Source organism: Puma concolor, chromosome B1 (genome assembly GCF_028749965.1).
Source record: "Puma concolor isolate L17-30 chromosome B1, mPumCon1.1.hap2, whole genome shotgun sequence".
NCBI classification, from domain to species: Eukaryota; Metazoa; Chordata; class Mammalia; order Carnivora; family Felidae; genus Puma; species Puma concolor.
In genome coordinates this window covers 196,831,675-196,850,952 of record NC_141670.1, presented here as the reverse complement: position 1 = coordinate 196,850,952, position 19,278 = coordinate 196,831,675, and the positions used below count along the sequence as shown (strand labels likewise).

General features: G+C 43.1%; 1 long non-coding RNA gene across 1 annotated transcript in view; it reads right to left on the bottom strand.

Moving 5' to 3' along the window:
* Nucleotides 1-17,656, bottom strand: part of LOC147582102 (uncharacterized) — a 67,416-nt gene extending 49,760 nt beyond the window's left edge. Inside the window, exon 1 of the long non-coding RNA XR_015250588.1 lies at nt 14,696-17,656. This is a non-coding gene — a long non-coding RNA (uncharacterized LOC147582102). The remainder of the gene's footprint in view (nt 1-14,695) is intronic.
* Nucleotides 17,657-19,278: the final 1,622 nt, after the last annotated feature.

Below are 19,278 nucleotides of genomic sequence, written 5' to 3'. Positions count from 1 at the left end.
ATTAGCCTCATGGCCACACAAATCTGTCATGAAGGGACCCACAAAATTACCAGAATTCACTGAAGACCTACAATGCACCAGGCCCAGATAAGAGGGTTTGACATTCACGATTTCATCACATCCTTACAACGAAACTGAAAGTGGATGCCATTATCCCCGTTTTCGTGTAAGGAAATAACGACCAAAGTCATAAACCCATACAAATGTGTACTACGGGCAAGTCCTCTTCTAGTGTGTATGTGTGTGTGTGTGTGTGTGTGTGTATGTGTGTGTGTGTGTGTACTCATTTGCTCATTGGATGCTCATAACACCTTGAAGAGGCACAATATTGTTCCCTTTCCACATAAAGACACTGAGGCACAGAACATTAAGTAGTGTGCTCGTATAACAGAGTCTGTGAGTGACAGATTTCAAAAGCGAATCCTGGAAGCTGGAGAAATGAGAGATCATTTCTCAACCGAAGGGGGACATAGTCCTTTACTTTGCCTGCATAGAGTCATGATTCAACTCAAGCCCAGATGATTCTGAGAACCTGGGTCTCCCATCCCTCCACACACATTCCTGGCCCCTCCTGGTGTCTAGCCGTGTCTGAGGCTCTGAGATCATGTAATGGCATTTCTAGGGGTTTCTTTGAGCAGTTGAGCCCGGAAGAGGAGCCCTGAGAAATCTCCAGGGCTGGGAGCCTGCCGAGTCCAGTGGGAACCGCATTGGGAATTAAGAGAAGAGAACACGATTTTGTTCCTGCCTGGCCCCTGGCCAGGATACTGAGATTAGCAGAATAACTGCCAGATGGGTTCCTGAATTTCTGTGCATTCCAATTACCAACATCTAAAGGCCCATTTCCCATTCCAAGCCCAGAGCAACTTGCGGCAAATGTCATCCTTGCTCCGAGAACGCTCACCTCGCCGGGTGGGTCACTTCAATTTCCGAGCTGGCACATTAGCACGGTGGACTCTTTCTTCCTCCTCTTCTGGCTCTTTATCTTTCTGTTTTCACTGAGCTGAGCTCTGTGAGATGAGGGGCTGCTCCCAACCCTGCCCATAGCCCCAAACCCCCTGCCCGCCACACAATGGACAAGGAACAACAGCCCCCCTATGGGCAGAGCCCGAGGCGCGCTGGCAGGCCAGGAAGCCTGTGCAGCAGACCCACACGCCAGCTCCCGCCACTGGCCAGCTCCCCAGTGTGCCAGCTGGGGCTTTTCACTAATGTCAAAGCACAGCACCTCTTTATAAAGCAGCGCCCCGCCCAGTCCGCAGGCCCCCCCTCAAACCTCAGAAAGGCTTTCTTCTCCAATGGCGCCAGGCCCACGCCACTGCACTGGGGGCCCTCAGACACTGGACTCCTGGCCTGGAATGATGGGGGACTCTTTGTCATTTCATTGCAACAAACACTTACAGCATATCTACTAGGACTTGTGTTTGGAGCTCTGGGTGAAGAGAAGCCAAGGAAAACAGTGACTTCAGAATACCCACTACCTAGGAAAGGAAGGGTGAGGCAGGGAGGGAAGGGGGGTCCTCACAGAAAGAGGCAGAACAGAACAGCCTGAAGTTTGTTTAAATAAAAAAGTAGTGAGAATCATAATCTATTACAAGGGACCACAAAGCACAGTGCCGCAGGTGGGAATGGGGTGCAAATCCAGTCTGCCACTTATTTTTATAAATAAAGTTTTATTGGAACACAGCCATACCCATTTATTTACATATCGTGCATGGCCATTGTTGCCCTACTATGGCAAAGCTGAGAGACTGTATATACACTAGAAGCCCGAATTATTTACCGTTTTGCCTTTAATAGAAAAATTCTGGGGCGCCCGGGTAGCTCAGTCAGTTGAGCGTCCGACTTCGGCTCAGGTCATGATCTCACAGTTTGTGACTTTGAAGCCCGCGTCAGGCTCTGTGCTGACAGCTCAGAGCCTGAAGCCTGCTTCAGATTCTGTCTCCCTCTCTCTCTGCCCCATCTCCACTCATGCTCTGTCTCTCTCTGTCTTAAAAATAAGTAAAACATTAAAAAGAAAAAAGGAAAAGAAAAATGCTTCTGATCCTCAATCTTCCTGGGAATTTTCCATGTTTAATTCCACTTGAGAGTGACAACAACCCCACTTTGCAGATAGACGCATAGAGAAGTTAAACAAGCAACTGCTCAAGGCACAAAGAAATGAAGAGAAGTATCTGTACTTGACCCAAAGGCATTTGCTTTTCCTCCACACCCGTGGGCTGAGACTTATGTTCAGTCTCTAGGTTAGCAAAAGACTCTGATTAATGGCAGGGGGTTGGAGAAAACATACCCAGTGAGGAGGAATGGCTTGGGAGACAGCAGAGTGGCAGGAATGGGCACAGCACTAACAGGGGAGAACTGGAGAAGGAACATGAGAATTGCAGAGCCAGAAGGAGCCCTCAAGGTCAAGCTCATAAAAGTCTGTGTCTGAATCAGCTTGGGCTGCTGTACCAAAATACCATAAACACTGGTGCTTAAGTAACAGACATTTATTTCTCACAGCTCTGCAGGCTGGAAGTCCAAGATTAAAGTGCAGGCAGTCGGTTCCTGCTGAGAGCTTGCTTCCGACCCTCTCCCTGTGTCCTCTCACAGGGAGGGGCTCCACCCTCAAGACCTCACCTAAACCCAATCACCTCTCAAAAGCCCACCTGCAAGTATCATCACATTCTGGATCAAGGCTTCAACATGTGAATTTGGGTGGGGGTGGAGGTGCACAAACATTCAGTCCATATACCCTGTCAAACTACCAAGGAGACTAGAGACCAGAGAAGCAAAGCAATGTACCCAAGGTCACACAGAAAAAAAAAAAAGGCCATGAAATAAACTCTTAGAACACTCTTAGAACTTTGCAGAGTCTAGGTCCTTTCTGGGCCAAGCATGCCTCCCTATCAGAAGTCCTGTGTTTACTCTGAGCCGGTCATAGTCCCCAGGAGCCCTGGAGCCACATGCCCCTTCACGCTGTTTGGAGTCATAATCAAATTGGTTGCAGCCTTGATGTTTGTTTTAACTGTACACCCTCACGTGACAGTAATTTCTGTTTGACCAGGCACAGAGAAAGGACACAGGACTGGAAACCAGCAGACCTGGCATCCTGTTTGCCGCTGGCTTCATGTGTGACCATGGACGAGTCACTTAAACACTCTGGCCCCGGTCTCCTGCTATGGAAAACGCGGGGGCCTGGGACAGACAACAATTTCCCTTGAGCTCACATTGTTCCTACTGAATGAGATTGATTAATACAGAAGCCATTAAGGAATCCAAAGACGCCACACCACTTGCGTGGCTGGCCTTGTCTACTGATGTCACCAAATCAAGAATCAGCATTGTTTCATTTGAATTTGTGAGACGTAAAATATCTATAAACCAGAATTCAGGCATTCATTCCACCAAAAAAGTATTTATCGAGCTTAATTTTTATCAGGATTCGCACTACATGCTAGGATGCAACTGTGAATAAAACAGAGGGGCGATGGTGGAGCGCCAGGTGGTATGACAAATGCCACACACGAGAGGCGGTTGAAAGTCGCTGCACCAAGTGTCTCCAGAGCCAGACAACATGGGTTCAAAACCTGACCTCACCTACTTACCCATATGGCCACAGACAAGTTATTTAACTTCTCTGAGGCAGAGTCCTCATCCGTAAAACAGAGATCAAAACGGTGTCTGCATCAGGGTTGTGGAGGAAGATCAACTGAGTTAGCTCTTGTAAAATTCTTCAAGGAGTGCCTAGGTGAAGCCCCGTGAACATGAGCTATGATGATGATGATGACGATGATGATGGAGATGGAGATGCTGTAGATGACAAAGGAGAAAAAAGAAAAGCACCTATGCGATCCAGGACAGGAGTGGAGCGAGGTAAGCAGTGAAGGATCTCCAAAGGAAGGGACATTAAAACGAAAGCCCAACGATGAGTCAGAGTAGAGTTGGTGGGTGAGGTGGGGATGAGAAGTCTTCTGGAAAGCGGCAGTGGGGTGCACAAAGGCCCTGAGACAGGAAGAATGAGAATTTGGGGGAAACATCAAGAGCACTTACAGGTTAGGATGGGGTGATGAGCCCATATCTGCTCATGAAAGCTTTAGAGCCCCCTCTCCCATTCCCGCTCTGGAACTAGACACGGATAACCCATCACACAATTTATCTGTTTAGTCATGTGGAAAGCTCTGGGGGAATTCCATCCCTGCCTTAGGGACCAGGCCAGCTCTGGGGGTTGGGACTCAAGTTGGAATTTGGTCAGGCAGGACATTTGCCAGAAGCTGCCGGGAACAGAAGAGCCCAGGGTGGGCGAGTGCTGGCTGCACGCAGTGAGGTTCAGCCTGGGAAGCCAAGGGCCCACTGTTGGGGCTGAAAACAAAAGCAAGAGGGCCAGAGGGCAGCCAGCTAGAGGTTAGAAGAGAGGAGGGAGACAGATTGGGATGGAGAAGCCATAGCACTCGAGACAAATGCCCAAAGACAGCCCAAACTCCAGCAGCCTGTTTGCATGGGTCTGCTCACAAGGTATATGGGGGGCCAGCCTGGTTTGACTGACAAGGCTCAGGATGGATACCAGGCATCCTTAGACACTAACAGGCTGAAAAATGAGGAGTAGTTTAGGTAAGGTGAGCACACAGAAGATCTCCATTTCGACTCATGACCGTGCCCAAATCCTCCCTCATCCAGGGCTGAGGTGAGGGTCATTCCACAGGATCATTTCCTCCATTCTCATCAGTGTATCTAGAAGGGAGGTACTGGGAGAAATACAGCTTTCAACAGCCTCTGCTCTAAAGAAAGAAGGTCTATAATCACGACTGTATTTCCATCTCATTTACATGTAAGTAGAATAAGAATAGAACTATCAGATTATATTTTATGAGGGTTACATGAATTAATATAGGCAAAGCATTTAAAACCGTGCTTGAAACGGAGTAAGTGCTCTGTCTTATTACTTGGTTTGGTTTCACTCTACTCATTCATTTAAGAAAAGATATCAGCACCTACATTCTAGGCTCTGTGGTGTCTGCTCAGAATACAAAGAAGAATAAGGCATGGTACCTGCACTCCAAAAGCTTACAATCTAATGAGTACAATAGGCCAGTGAGTGGATGAGTAAAGGTCAGGGGTATAGCATCTGTGGTGGAGAGAAGCCAAAGATAAGACTGAGGATAGTAAATGGAGAATGATATGTCTTGATTGTTCCCACTTCTAGACACGACCCAAGGAGGAAAGAGGGGTAAACTACAACAAAAAACAACAACTGTGGACATAAAGTGGTGGCAATGCCCTGAGAAGGTGCAGGGCTGCCATATTGCCAACTCATTGGCCGCCTACTGGAGAAGCCACTGCTCTCCATCATTAAGGAGAAAAGGACGCTGATGCACAGCACTCTTGTGGCTCAAAATAAATATGTATTTCAAAGACTTATCAACAACTTGTGACCAAGTCTCCTTTCCTTCCTGATTTTCAGGCTTCTGGGTTTTATTGTTCCAAATCAATTTATAGATGCAATAAAAATAAATACGAGAAGCAATGGATTTGTCCTATGTAAAAAAGGAAGGCATCAGCGAGTTTCAAATACATTCAGGGCTTTTATTCCTACTTGAAGTTCCATGTTTGGAAAATTAAATATATTAAGGATTAGGCCAACTATAAGTCTTAGTAGCTCCGACATTAAAATATTTAAAGCAAGGAAAAAGGCCTTTGCCTATAAAGTAAAATAAGAATGGAAGTGGTTACCAGGATAATTCAAGGATCCCTAATATCTTTTTTTTTTCATTTTCTGCCAGTTTTTTGTAACTGTGACAATTTGATTCAAATTACATCTTTATGGATCCACTTTTCATCTCCTCCCAGGAAGGCATTTGAGAATAAATGTGTATGTTTTCTTCTGACTGGGATACACCAAAGTAGTGTTGGGGCAAACTGTTTTTTTTATAAATCTGATTTTAAAACCAGAAATGTTTTTGGTGGGAAAATTTGCAAGTATAGAAAAACTTAGAAAATAAAATGTAACATAGAAATCCAATTCCTTGTGGCAATCACCATGAACTTTGGAGTATTTCCTTCCTGATGCCTTGTTTTGATGCATATTTGGTTGTTTGTCTGTTGTTTATTTTAAACAGGTAAGACTATGCTGTTTATCCACATTTGTGCCCAGCCTGTTCACTTACTGCAATGCTGGAAGCATTTTTGAGGATGTTATTATACATGGTCCCCACATGTCTGATGACTGCACTGTATCATTTTCTCTGAAAGGCAATTCAGCTTTTTTTTTTCTGTGCCCTGAACCAAGCAGAAATGGAAAAGGTAAGGGAAAGCAGGTTTTAAGTTTTATTCAGAAGTAGTGGGCTCTGGGATGAGGTTCCCTTGAAACCTTAAAAATCCTGACTCCTCTCCAGCCATGGCAAGGGCTAGACCTGAAAAAGCTGCAGGGCCAGCCCAGGCAGCAGTCACATGGGAGGAGGTACATGGTTTAAAACATAAGACACAGTCAACAGTTCCTGAGAGCCAGCTGATGTCAGATCCTCTGAGAATACCTCCAATTGCTCCATCCTTGTCCAGCCTGACAAGTAAGACTGGTGTTTCCTCTTCAGCCACTGTATGGACATGTCCATTAGTACCCCCAACCTCACCACACTCACTGCACTGAAAATGAAGAGGGTCCTACTTCAAAACTCCAACGAAGGCTCTCTATTAATCAACCAAGATAGGAGTTGGCAAATATTTTCTCTAAAAGACCAGAGAGTAAATATTTTAAATGTTTTTTTAAGTGTCTTTATTTATTTTGAGAGAGAGAGAGAGAGCATGCAATACTGGGAAAGGAACAGAGAGAGAGGAAGAAAGAGAGAATCCCAATCAGGCTTGAAGCTGTCAGCCCAGAGACCCATGCAGGGCTCGAACTCACGAACCCTGAGATCATACCCTGAACCAAAATCAAGACTCCAAAGCTTTACTGACTGAGCCACCCAGGTACCCCCAGAGAGTAAATATTTGAGACCTTGCAAATCACTGACAGTCCCTATCACATACTCTTCTTTGTTTTTGTTTGTTTGTTTTTGTTTTTTTAATGACCACTTAAAAATGGGGGAAAAAATAAAAAAGCTTCTTAGCTCAGGCTGTATAAAGCCTTCTCAGCACAAGCTAGAGTGTGTGGACCCCTGGACAGGAAGTTCTTTATTTTCTTATTAAAAAATAATAAAATAAAACAAGCAGAGATCCTGAGAATTATTCCAAAATTTCTGAGAAATGTTATACCAAGCCTCATCCAATCTTAACTAATATCCTGAGAAAAATCAGCACAAGGAATTAAATCTCTGTGACCATGCCTCCAGTTCCCACAGGAGTGATAGAGAGTGCTAAAGAATTCTGAGACCACAGACATCAAAATGTTCTTTACATATTTGGAAACTCACAACTCATAAGTGTTTAAACGATGCCTTTTCCAGAAAATGCTGGGGCACATGGGTGGCTCAGTCAGTTAAGTGTCCAACTCTTCTTTTTTTTTTAAGATGTTTTTAAATGTTTATTTATTTTTGAGCGTGAGAGAAATAGAGTGTGAGTGGGAGAAGGGCAGAGACACAGGGAGACACAGAATCCAAAGCAGACTCCAGGCTCTGAGCTGTCAGCACAGAGCCCGACTCAGGGCTCAAACTCACCAACTGTGAGATCATGATCTGAGCTAAAGTCAGATGCTGAACCAACTGAGCCACCCAGGTGCCCCAAGTGTCCGACTCTTGATTTCAACTCAGGTCATGATGTCACAGCTCATTAGATCAAGTCCTGCATTGGGCTCTGAGCTGACATTTTGGAGCCTGCTTAGGATTCTCTTTCTCTCTCTCTCTCTCTCTCTTTCTCTCTCTCAAAATAAACTTTAAAAAAAATAAACAAACAAGAAAAGAAAATGCTATCATCTCACAAATGATTTCTAATACTTATGAACCACCAGAAAATAAATCTGGAAATATCTATAGTTCCATCTGTTGTTATCTTTATTAAAAACACAAATCATAATTCTGGGCATACTCTCTTGACTTGGAAAACTTTTGAGTTCAGTTGAATTGAGAATTTTACACAAGTAGTTAATGAGGATAAAAGACTAAATATATAAACAGACAATAGCCAGACCATACATAAAAACAGAACTCTGACCCCAAACCTGCTATGACTAGCCCAGGAAACTAAATTCTTATCTACAGTGACCAGCCCAGAAGGGCAGCCTGCTATAAGTCACACTTATAGGAAGTCAGACTACTATCTCTAGTAATACTCTAGGAAGCCAAACTATTAACAATCAACCCCAAATGGCCAGTATTTGATTAATAATTCACAGATTAACTAATCTTTGCACCTGTTTCCAATTTAGGATCAACCAGAAAAAGTAAAAAATGTACCCCAACCAATCGCATAGGATATTCCACTTCTAGTTACCCCTCTACAGTTTCCCCATGCCAACCAACACCCTCCAATCAGGACATACCTGAAGACTTCTCTGTTTTCTACACTAAAGCTTTTCACTTTGCCTGCTTTTGACTCTGCCAAACTCAATGGGCTGATTCCCATTCTATAGCAGGCTCTGAATAAACATCCTTTGTTTTTCTCATATGGTTAGTCTTCTTTTATTTCAACAAGGTTATATCCTCTCCCTTCTATTTTGCCATATTTATATCATGAAACGTCACCAACTTTAATGCCCCTAATTCATTATTACAAAGAATGTAGAAAATAATGCAGGTGCTCTTTAACTTGAGACACCAAGTTATACAAGGAAAGTAACCCACAGAGATTTTTGATCCACTGTTGCCTTCATAACATCACATTGCTTGCCTGAAGGTGAGCTCATTTCACACAAGGCTGGGCTGAGGGCTCTTTCTGTGAAATAGAATACAGAACCCAGTGAATTGGTTGAGCAATGTTTGTTTTGCTAAGTACTTATTATGTGTCCAGTGCTATGGTGGATATTAAGAGTCATATACAGTATGAGCAAGAAACTTGAAAATTAACAGAAAACAGTCATAGACAAAGAATTGGAAAATTACATAAGATGCACAAAGAGTGAGAAAATTATATACAATGCCATTTCCAAAGTGTATTCCAAAGAGTGTTCATAACTACTAAGTGAAAAAAATAACTTCTATATCAAAAGCATTTGGAAATTATAATTCCAGCAAGTTATTTTGTGGGTATCAATAAACTGATTCTACAGTTATATGGAGAAGGCGGGGGGCGCCTGGGTGGCTGAGTAGATTGAGTGTCCAACATCAGCTCAGGTCATGATCTCACAGTTTGTGGGTTCGAGCCCCGCATAGGGCTCTGTGCTGACAGCTCGGAGCCTGGAGCCTGCTTCAGATTCTGTGTCTCCCTCTCTCTCTGCCCCTCCCCACTCATGCTCTGTGTCTGTCTCTCAAAAATAAATAAAATTGTTAAAAAAAAATTAAGTTATATGGAGAAGGAAAAGCTTCAGAATAGCTGATACAGTATTGAAGCAGAAGAACAAAGTTGGAGGACTAATACCACAGAACTTGAGGAGTTAATATAAAACTATAGTAATCCAGACAGCATGATAATAGATCAATAGGACAAACTTGAAAGCCCAGAAATAGACCCTCTAAATATAGTCTATGGATTTTTGACGAAAGAGTAAATTCAATACAGTGAAACAGATATCGGATTTTCAACAATGGTGCTAGAATATCAAGACAATCACATGTAAAAAATAAATTTAACCACAGATCTTACACCTTTCACAAAAATTAACTCAAGATGGATCATAGACCTAAATGTAAAACACAAAACTCTAAAACTCCTAGAAGGCAACATAGAAGAAAATCTAGATGACATTGGGTGTGGTGAGACCTTTGTAGATACAACACCAAATGCATAATCCATGAAAGAAATCATCGTAAGCTGAACCTCATTATAATTGAAAAATTCTGCTCTGGGAAAGACAATATTGAAAGGATGAGAAGACAAGCTGCAGAGTGGGAGAAAATACTTGGAAAAGACACATCTGATAAAGGACCATTATCCAAAATATACCAAGAACTCATAAACTCAACAATGAGAAAACAAACAACCCAACTGAAAATGGAACAAAGACCTTAGACACCCCATTAAAAAAGATATACAGATGGCAAATAAGCATATGAAAAAATGATTCACATCATATGTCATCAGGGAAGTGAAAATTAAAACAACAATGAGATATAGCCAAAATCCCAAACAGTGACAATACCAAATGCTGGTGAGGATGTGGAACAACAGGAAATATCATTCATTGCTGTTGGAAATGCAAGATGGAAGAGTCAGTTTGGAAGAGAGTTTGGTATTTTCTTATAAAATGAAACATACTCTTATGAGACAAACCAGCAATGACACTTCTTGGTATTTACCCAAAGGGGTTGAAAACTTAGGTCCACACAAAAACCTGCGCTCAGATGTCATAATGACCAAAATGTGGAAGAACCAGGATGTCCTTCAGTAGGCAAATGGATAAATAAACTCTGGTACATCCAGACAGTGGAATATTATTCAGCACTAAAAATAAATAAGCTATTAAGGGAAAGAAGCCAATTTGAACACCCTACAGACTGTATGATTTCCACTATATGACATTCTGACAAAGGCAAACTATGGAGACAGTAAAAAAAAAAAAAAAATCATTGGTTTCCAGTGATTGTGGGGGAGGGGAGTGGGGAAGAGGGAGGAATAGTAGAGCACAGAGGATTTTTAGAAGAGCAAAAATACTCCGCTATTATACTATAATGGTGGATACATGTCATTACACATTTATTCCACACCCATAGAATATACAACACCTAGAGTGAACCCAAAGGTAAACTAATGGACTTAGGGTATTTATAATGTGTTAATGTAGATCTATCATCTATAACAAATGCACTACTCTAACAGGGGCTGTTGATTATGGGGGAGGCTATGTGTGATACCAGGGGCATATAAGAGATTTCTGTGCCTCCTTCTTAATTTTGCCGTGAACCTGAAACTGCTCTAAAAAATACAGTCTTAATACTTTTTAGTTATTTATTTAAAAAAGCATTTGGAAGATGCTGTGTGAAACCAAGTTTAACACAGTTTTTATTGCAAAACTCTCAGAGCATCTAATTTTCAAAAAGGAAGAGAGTGGGTGATGGACCTTGAGGAGGGCACGTATTGGGATGAGCACTGGGTGTTGTATGGAAACAAATTTGACAATAAATTATATTTAATACAAAAAAATGAAATGAAATGAAATGAAATGAAATAAAATAAAACAAAATAAAATAAAATGTATTTCCAAAACACAGTGAATCCTAGAATTTGTTCCAAGCTGAGCATTTGGCCCCAGAATATAAGGAACAAACACATCTTGGGAAATGTGATTGTAGGAGGTTGTCTAAGATGTTTTTGTCATCTTAAAGATTGAAGCCTCACTGAAAGGGAAGTAACTTATGCAAAAAAAGATGCCCCTCACTTCCCTGGTAACATGTAAGAGTTTAGTAAGGACTTACCAAATCTAGGCATTGTGCTAAGTTATTTACATGTATTATCTCACTTAGGTGTTGCAACATCCCCATGAGTTGGGTCCTATTATTATGTTTCACTGATGAGAAAAGAGGGGAACTGAGAATTTAAGTAACTTTCCCATGGGTTGCTTCCCTCAGGAAGAGATCACCAGTTACCCTGTCATCTCAAGGGGTATTGTTCTCCTTTCATGCTGTGACTCAGGGAAGGACCAAGGACCCATTTCCTCTGTTTGTACATGTGAGGCAGGACTCAAATGTTCCTTTTGAAAGACTTTACCAAAAAAAGCTAGCATCAGCAAGATACAGATTCTAAATACTCCAGCTGGGTGGCTCAGTCAGCTAAGTGTCTGACTCTTGATTTCTGCTCAGGTCGTGATCCCAGGGTCATGGGATTGAGCCCTGTGTCGGGCTCCTCGCTGAGTGTAGAGCCTGCTTGGGATTCTCTCTCTCTCTCTCTCTTTCTCTCCCTCTGCCCCTCCCCCCACTAGTCACTAGTGCACACTCTCTGTCCCTAAAATAAAAAATAAATAGAGACAGACAGACAGACAGACAGAGTCTGGCTTGTTTAGAAACTGCTAAGAGTATGGTTTGGGGGTAAAAATCACAGGATTCAAATCCCATTACATCTACTTACTAGATGTGTGAGCTTGGGAAAGTCATTTAATTCTTCTGAGCCTCCATGTTCTAATCTGCAAAATCAGGATAAATGTAGCACCTACTGATCTTTGGGAGTTGCTGTGAAAGTGGATGACATCACTCACTGACCAGGGTGCCAGGCATACAGTGGGTGTTCAATCAGCATGAGCTACCAATTACTAGTAGCATCCACCTGCCCACAGGTGACAAAGCCTGTCTTCAACTCCCATTACTTGACAGTGACCTCATAGTTACCTGGATGCTTCAAATGCAGGTCAAGAATGAAAAACAAGAGCCAACCCACTGTCCATGCAAGCCACCCACCCCTTTCTTAGTTCCTCACTAGAGAGCCAACCCAGGTGGTTGGCACTAGGGAATGCCAATATGTTCCCTACTATCAGGGCGTATTTAACCTTGACCATCTAGCCTACATGTACCATACTGGACACACCAAGAGAAAAAATACACACACTCGATACAAGGTAGGGAAGTGGCTGGTTTCCTCTTTAAGCTAATAAAAAATCAGTTTTGTTCATCAAGGTAGGCAGAACTGTCAGTTGGTAGCATTTTTCTTCAACGTACCACATAATAAGCTACTTCAATTTCTCTCTGGAATGCTAAGATTTTAATCTGCTACCTGACCGTTGTGAGAAGGCAAATGGAGAAGTTTCCTCTGGAATGGTTAGCATGTTCCTAGTGTCTTTCTGGCATGCTCCAGGCATGGAAGCTCTGGTTCTGGTTCTTTTTATATCATAACTGAAAGTAGAAGTGGGCCAAGAAGGATGTTTCACCTCAGTCACATCCGTGGAGTAAAAACCCACTGGCCAGTTTTGAGAGATGTCCTAATACATGACCCAAAACTAAAATTTTCAAGCTATTAATGAGGTCCTGGGATTTGTTCAGTTAGTTTTCATGAGAGACTTTCAAAGTAGGTGAACATCTCATCATATGGAACCGAGTTTGGTCCAGGTGTGGCAGTGTGTTTATGGAAGGCCAAAACACTAATAAACTCATTTTCATCTTATTAGTGGTTGCTAACATATCTTCACGCATGCTATTTGCTACACAAGGTTTTTCATTCATGCAATAAATATTTATTGAATAGCAACTGTGTACTAGACAACAAGTCAGAACAAATGTTCAGCTCTTGAAGTGCCTATGTGGCTCAGTTGGTTAAGTGTTCAACTTTGGTTCAGGTCATAAAATCACAGTTCATGAGTATGAGCCCCTCCTGGGGCTCTGTGCTAACAGCTCGGAGCCTGGAACCCGCTTCAGATTCTGTGTCTCCCTCTGTCTCTGCCCCTCCCCTGCTCATGCTCTGCCTCTCGAAAAATAAATAAACATTAAAAATATGTTCAGCTCTCATGGAGCTCGTATTCCAATTAGGGAGATAGACAATAAACAAAAACATTCATCGTTAAGGTTGAAGATGATAGAAGTTAGAGAAAGATAAATCATGTGAGGGGAATAATGAGTGGTGAGTCCAGGGGTAAAGGGGGGGGGGGTGCGATTTGAAATAGTGATCAGGAAAGTCCCCACTGAGAAGAGGACACTTGAACAAAGATTTTATGGAGAAAGTGAGGATGTTTATCTTACAGTTATTATCACAGTATCCTTCTACTGGATATCATGATTATTCCCATTACATAGAGGGGGGAAGTGAAGCAGAGAGTTTAAAGGTCTTACTCAAAGTCAAAGATCTTGAAGTAGCTGGAAAAGTCAAGATTTGAACCCTGGCAGCTTTGGATTATTTTAAGGCCAGAACTCTTAACCTCCCCTATGAAAAAGTGCCTCCCAGAGATCAGAAGGCTGGATCCCTTGTGTTTATGCCATTGTTTCTAGGCTCCAAACAGACCCTTTTATATTCTCCTCTTGGGAAAGTGAGGACTAGGACTCTGCAAACCACAGTTCCCCTTTGCCAGATGACTTATTTATGAGTCTGCCACACCAAAGATCTTGAGAGAAGTTAGGAGCCACAGAAGGAGGCTGGGACCACTAGCTACCTCCCACAAGCAAGAGCCTTTACCACAGCAGCAGCCAGCCTTGGTCAGTCTCCAGCTGTAGAATAGTTCCAGAACTAACAGTGTGCAGAAAAATGGACTCTCCAGAAGAAAAAACAAGTCTTGTTTTGTGGCATTCAATCCACCCTCCCAGAAACATTGAGACCAACGTTTGATCAAACTGGGCTCCATAGTCCAGTCAAGATGACACATAAAATTAACCATCCCAATTGTAAAAGCTCACTGCACAGTGCTTAAAAGTTTACGTGTGGTATGGAACGGTATCGTATGGTTTGGTCTGGCCAGAGATATCCACATGCAAACTGGACTTCCCCCCTTTCTAGCCTGTGGGACTAAGGCATGTGGCCATACTCTCTAACCTCTGTTTCCTCATCTGCAAAGTGGGAATAGTTGTGCCTGCCCCTCAGTCCTATCAGGAGAATTAAAAGAGCTCATATGGAAATTGCCTATCACATTTTTGGGACAAGAGCGAAGGATCGAGGTGTGTTTGTTGAGTGCACTCCCGCCACGTGAGAAGGAATTGTGCTAGACATGCCCCGCGTGTGGGCTTACCGTAAATGGCCTTCTCTAGGGTTTCTGGTTGGACGTGCAATTATTTCTTGACCAGGCTAATCAGCCAGTTTTCTGAAGAGAGTTTTTCAGATTATTCTTCACTTTTTGGAGGCCAGGAAACATCGCAGCTCAAAGAAAGGAAAGATTCCCGCCTGATGGGTGGGGCGGGGGGAAAGAACATGGTTCTCCGCTTAGGATGGAGTCAGAGAAACGGTGCTCAGCCTTCAGTTTCTGATCAACATAAGCTAAAGTCCAGCTGGGATCTCATAAACAGCCCACGTTGAATCAAAGGCTCTCAGTCCTGCCTTTGACTTAGTAATTGTCCCCAGTTGCCAAAGAGGGAAGATCTGCAACTCTCTGCTGTCCTCTCGACACTGAAGGGCAGTGGGTGGATTCCTGGACCCCAGGCACTCTTCCCCTCTGGCGGGGCACGGACAGGTTCTTTCCTACTCACCTGCCAAGGATTCATCCCCATTCACAGTGGAAGCAGACCTAGGGTGAGACTTGGCTCAGCCACTGGGCTGTCTGACCTTGTTGGGTAAGTTGTTTTATTTTCCAGAGTCTCAGTCCTTTCCTTTATAACATAAGATAAGTAATGTATGTTTCTCAAAGCCTTATTAATACTGGAATTCCCTGAATTCTTACCATGTCCTAGGCACAGCAATTATGCTAACAACTTGAGGAAGGACAGCCTCATATCGCCTAGGTCCCTGAGCCCAGAGGGGCCATCTTGAAATCCTCAATAACTTTTGAACAAGGGGCCCAACATTTTCAATTAGTGCTAGGTCTTACAAATTTTGCAGCCAACCCTGGGTCTAAGAAGCAGGAATTATCCTCATTCTCCCTTTACTGATGAGTAAATTATGGCACAGAAAGTTGTAGTAACTTGTCCAAAGTCACACAGCTAGCTACTGGCAGAACAAGGAAGTCTCCTTCTGAGCCATGCTTTTAACTACTTCTGGGTAGGACGTTAGAAGAGAATTCAATTTAAAGCCATTGGTTGGTAGTTTATAACCCTGACCGCCTTCCACCTCCTGCCATCCTCAGGCTAATAGCCCAGAAGCTATTAAGAAATGACCCTGTGTTGCAAATGCATACGATTCCTGAATACAGTGCCTGTGTCATGCTCTGATTAGAGTGAGGGACCTCACACAATAAAGTCACTGCCCTGCAAGTTGGGTTGAGGCCGAGTCTCTTTATATTAGCCCGGTGCCTCCTGGTTCAGCGCATCTAGCTCTCTCGTTTGCGCACAATCCCCGGGACACCGAATTCAAACACAGGCTCTGACTCAGGAGGGCCGAGCGGGGCCTGAGACCCTGCGTCCTTACCAAGCTGTTCATCCGCAGAGCACGCCTGCAGCAGCAAAGTCCCAGCACACGGCCAGCCCCCTCGGCTCTGCACCACCGTCAGCTACGTCCGGCTGTAGAGCCGCGAAGAGGAGAGAATCGCCAGCCTGCTATTCGCAGAAAAGAATGCATCCCTTAAAACGAAGCCTCGGAGACCTCTTGAGGTTCTCACTGCAAAGTGAACAGGCTGGAGGAAAGAGAAGTAGTACATCTTCGTTGACGGGTTTCGTTCCTCTTTCATGAAGTCGAGTGTGTTTGCAGGAGCCACCAGAAGCTCCCGCCTTTCCGTGGTCTCTGAAATCCCCACCAGGAAGAAAAACTACCGCAGTTTATCAAGACATTTCTTCAGGAATGTCCCCCTCGAAACGGTAGTTCCAAGGCGCTGATGCCACACAAAACTTGATGCGATGCAAAAAAAAGGAATGTGTTCTGTGATCCAAGTAATCAGGCAAACACTCTGGCGCCACAAGAAAATTGCACATGTTACTTTCCTCTGGGAATCGTCAGAGCGTGCTCACTGTAACGAAGATAGGAACACGGCAGGGCGTTTCCTAGACTTGGGTGAGTATATAAACATCGCTGTTTCTCTCTCTAGGTCTCTCCCTCTCTTCCTTTACTAGCAATTAAGTGGATGCCAATTATATCAACGAAATGCTGAGGGTGGAGAGTTTCCTTATTTTGTTTCAGCATAGAATGTTTTTTTTTTAAGTATTCAGTATTGCCGCGCAGTGAAATGAGCGTACTTGTACTGCTGGCCTGGGCTGAAATGGGCGTGAGCACCTCACAAAATGCTTTGACATAATGAAGGAAAAACAAAAATATTTATAGACTTAAAAAGTTTTTTTAATGTTTATTTTTATTTTTGAGAGACAGACAGAGAGAGAGAGAGAACATGAGCAGGAGAGGGGCAGAGAGGGAGAGAGACCCAGAATATGAAGCAGGCTCCAGGCTCAGAGCCCAATGCGGGGCTCGAGCTCACGAGCCGTGAGATCGTGACCTGAGCCAAAGTCAGACGCTCAACTGACTGAGCCACCCAGGTGCCCCTTATTTATTTTTTTTATGTCAGAGAGAGAGCATACAAGTCTGGGGGAGAGGGGCAGAGGGAGAGAGAGAGAGAGAGAGAGAGAACCCCGAGCAGGCTCCACACTCAGCACGGAGCTCGAGGTGGGGCTTGATCCCACAACGCTGGGATCATTACCCAAACCAAAATCAAGAGGTGGACACTCAACTGACTGAGCCACTCAGGCTCCCCTCAAAATTTTTATAAACTTTTAATTTCTGTGATTCTAGACTAAGATTTTATTAGTAAGCTCAAATAGAAAGGTTTTCTCCCCACAAAACTGTGTGCTGTATCCCAGAAAACAAAATGGAGAATCCAAAATGTCTTAAACTATGGAAATGTTTAAATTGTCTGTGATGGTGCCACTCAAGGTAACACTATAAAGTCATTAAAAAGTCTATGAAGTGATATAGAAGTGTGCTTCTGTTATTCTGGGGGACTGACTGCAAACTCTAGACAGTTCTTCACCCCCCCCCCCGGTCTATCTCTGACCATTGCAAATGAGGAGGGATCCCATGGAGCCATGCGGGCTATCCCTACAGCCCTTGTGATTGTATTAGCAGTAACTGCACTGTCACGTTTCCTCTCTCTCTCTCTCTCTCTCTCTTTCTCTGAGAATCTTACTACCACCACACATCCAAGCCCCAAATGGCCTCCTAGAGGATAACAGACCAAGTGTAGAGTAGCTGTGAACCCCCAAAGAAGTTAGATTACCCTGCCACTATCACCTGATGGCAGACCCTTGAGCAAGCCCAGATGAGACCAGAACGGAAGAACCTTCCGGCAAACCCCTGGACTCATTAGCAGTCATAAATGGGTCTTATTTTAATCTGCTGAGTCTTGGGATAGCAGTAGATAACTAATAGAGTCATAATGTAATAGAAAAGGGGGGAAAGCCACAGAATACAAAATTGCATCAACTAATATGAAATAATTACAAAATAATTGTGACAAAAAAGGAAAATAGTACACATGAAAATTTAAAGACTGGTTGTTTTAGGGCAGTAAACCCACTGAAATATTGATACATTTTGCTTTATCCTTCTACCCTTCTGCATTTCCAAATTTTCTCTGCTGAGTATAAACAACTGTCATGTTGGCATATTATAAAAATTGTTCACTTGCAACGAATAACTCCGAAGTCTTATGTGTGTTTGTCATATGCCAGATACTCCAGAATCTAGATGAGTCCAAGGGAAAGTATAAGTGTTTTGAAAATCGTAAAATATCTTAGAATCTCTAAGATGTTCTGTTTTTTTTATCATCGTCCATATTTTCACAATTGTGAGATGCTCTAAGATGATGCAGCTCTTTCTGTCCTAAAATTGGTGGGGTTTTTACATTTTTTTTAAAACTTGAAGTAAGAATGTGAGTATTAATCCTAAAGAGCCAACAAAGTGACAGCCTGAAAATTGGAGCCACCTTCCTTCCTTATCACTAAATAATTCATAATAGCAACAATGAACACATTTCCTCTCTGTAGCATACAGCCACCTCTCATGCTACATAAAGCTGGGCTCTCATCTCCAATGGTCGCTTTGGAAACACAGCAAGTAGGGAGCAATCCTTGAACTGTTGACAGAGACAGTAAAATGAGGGACACATTCTCTCGGGATAAAAGCTGTTTTATGGTATATAAAGAAAGTCCCTCTTTGGAAGTGCAGCTAAAGTTGAGTAGGAGACTTTGTAGTGCAACAGCAACTTTCATCCAAGCATCTGAAAGCATTTTATTGACATATACCTTTAATCTATACAACCTCCCGAGGGTAAGTAGCAAGTGTTACCATTCTTATTTTACAGGTAGGAAAAACAAGGCAGAAAGATGCTAGAAAAGGGTATGTATTAGTTAAACGTCTTTGGTTGCAAGCAACAGAAAGCAATTGGCCAATATAAGGGGGGAAAATGTGTGTGTGTGTGTGTGTGTGTGTGTGTGTGTGTGTGTGTGATGTATATGTCTATATACATATAGATATGATATGAGTAAATACACAATGAAGAAAGGAAGCTAGGCAGCACCAGGGTCTTAAAGTTCCAGGAACCAAAGGAAAGTCTCTTCAGAGTGCGGGACTCTAGATGAAGCAGGTTCAGACATTTCTCATTACCATGTCCCTCCATTCAAAAGCAAATTCTAGAGAGAGTTGCCTGGCCACTATGGTTTGCATCAGAAGCCAACCCAC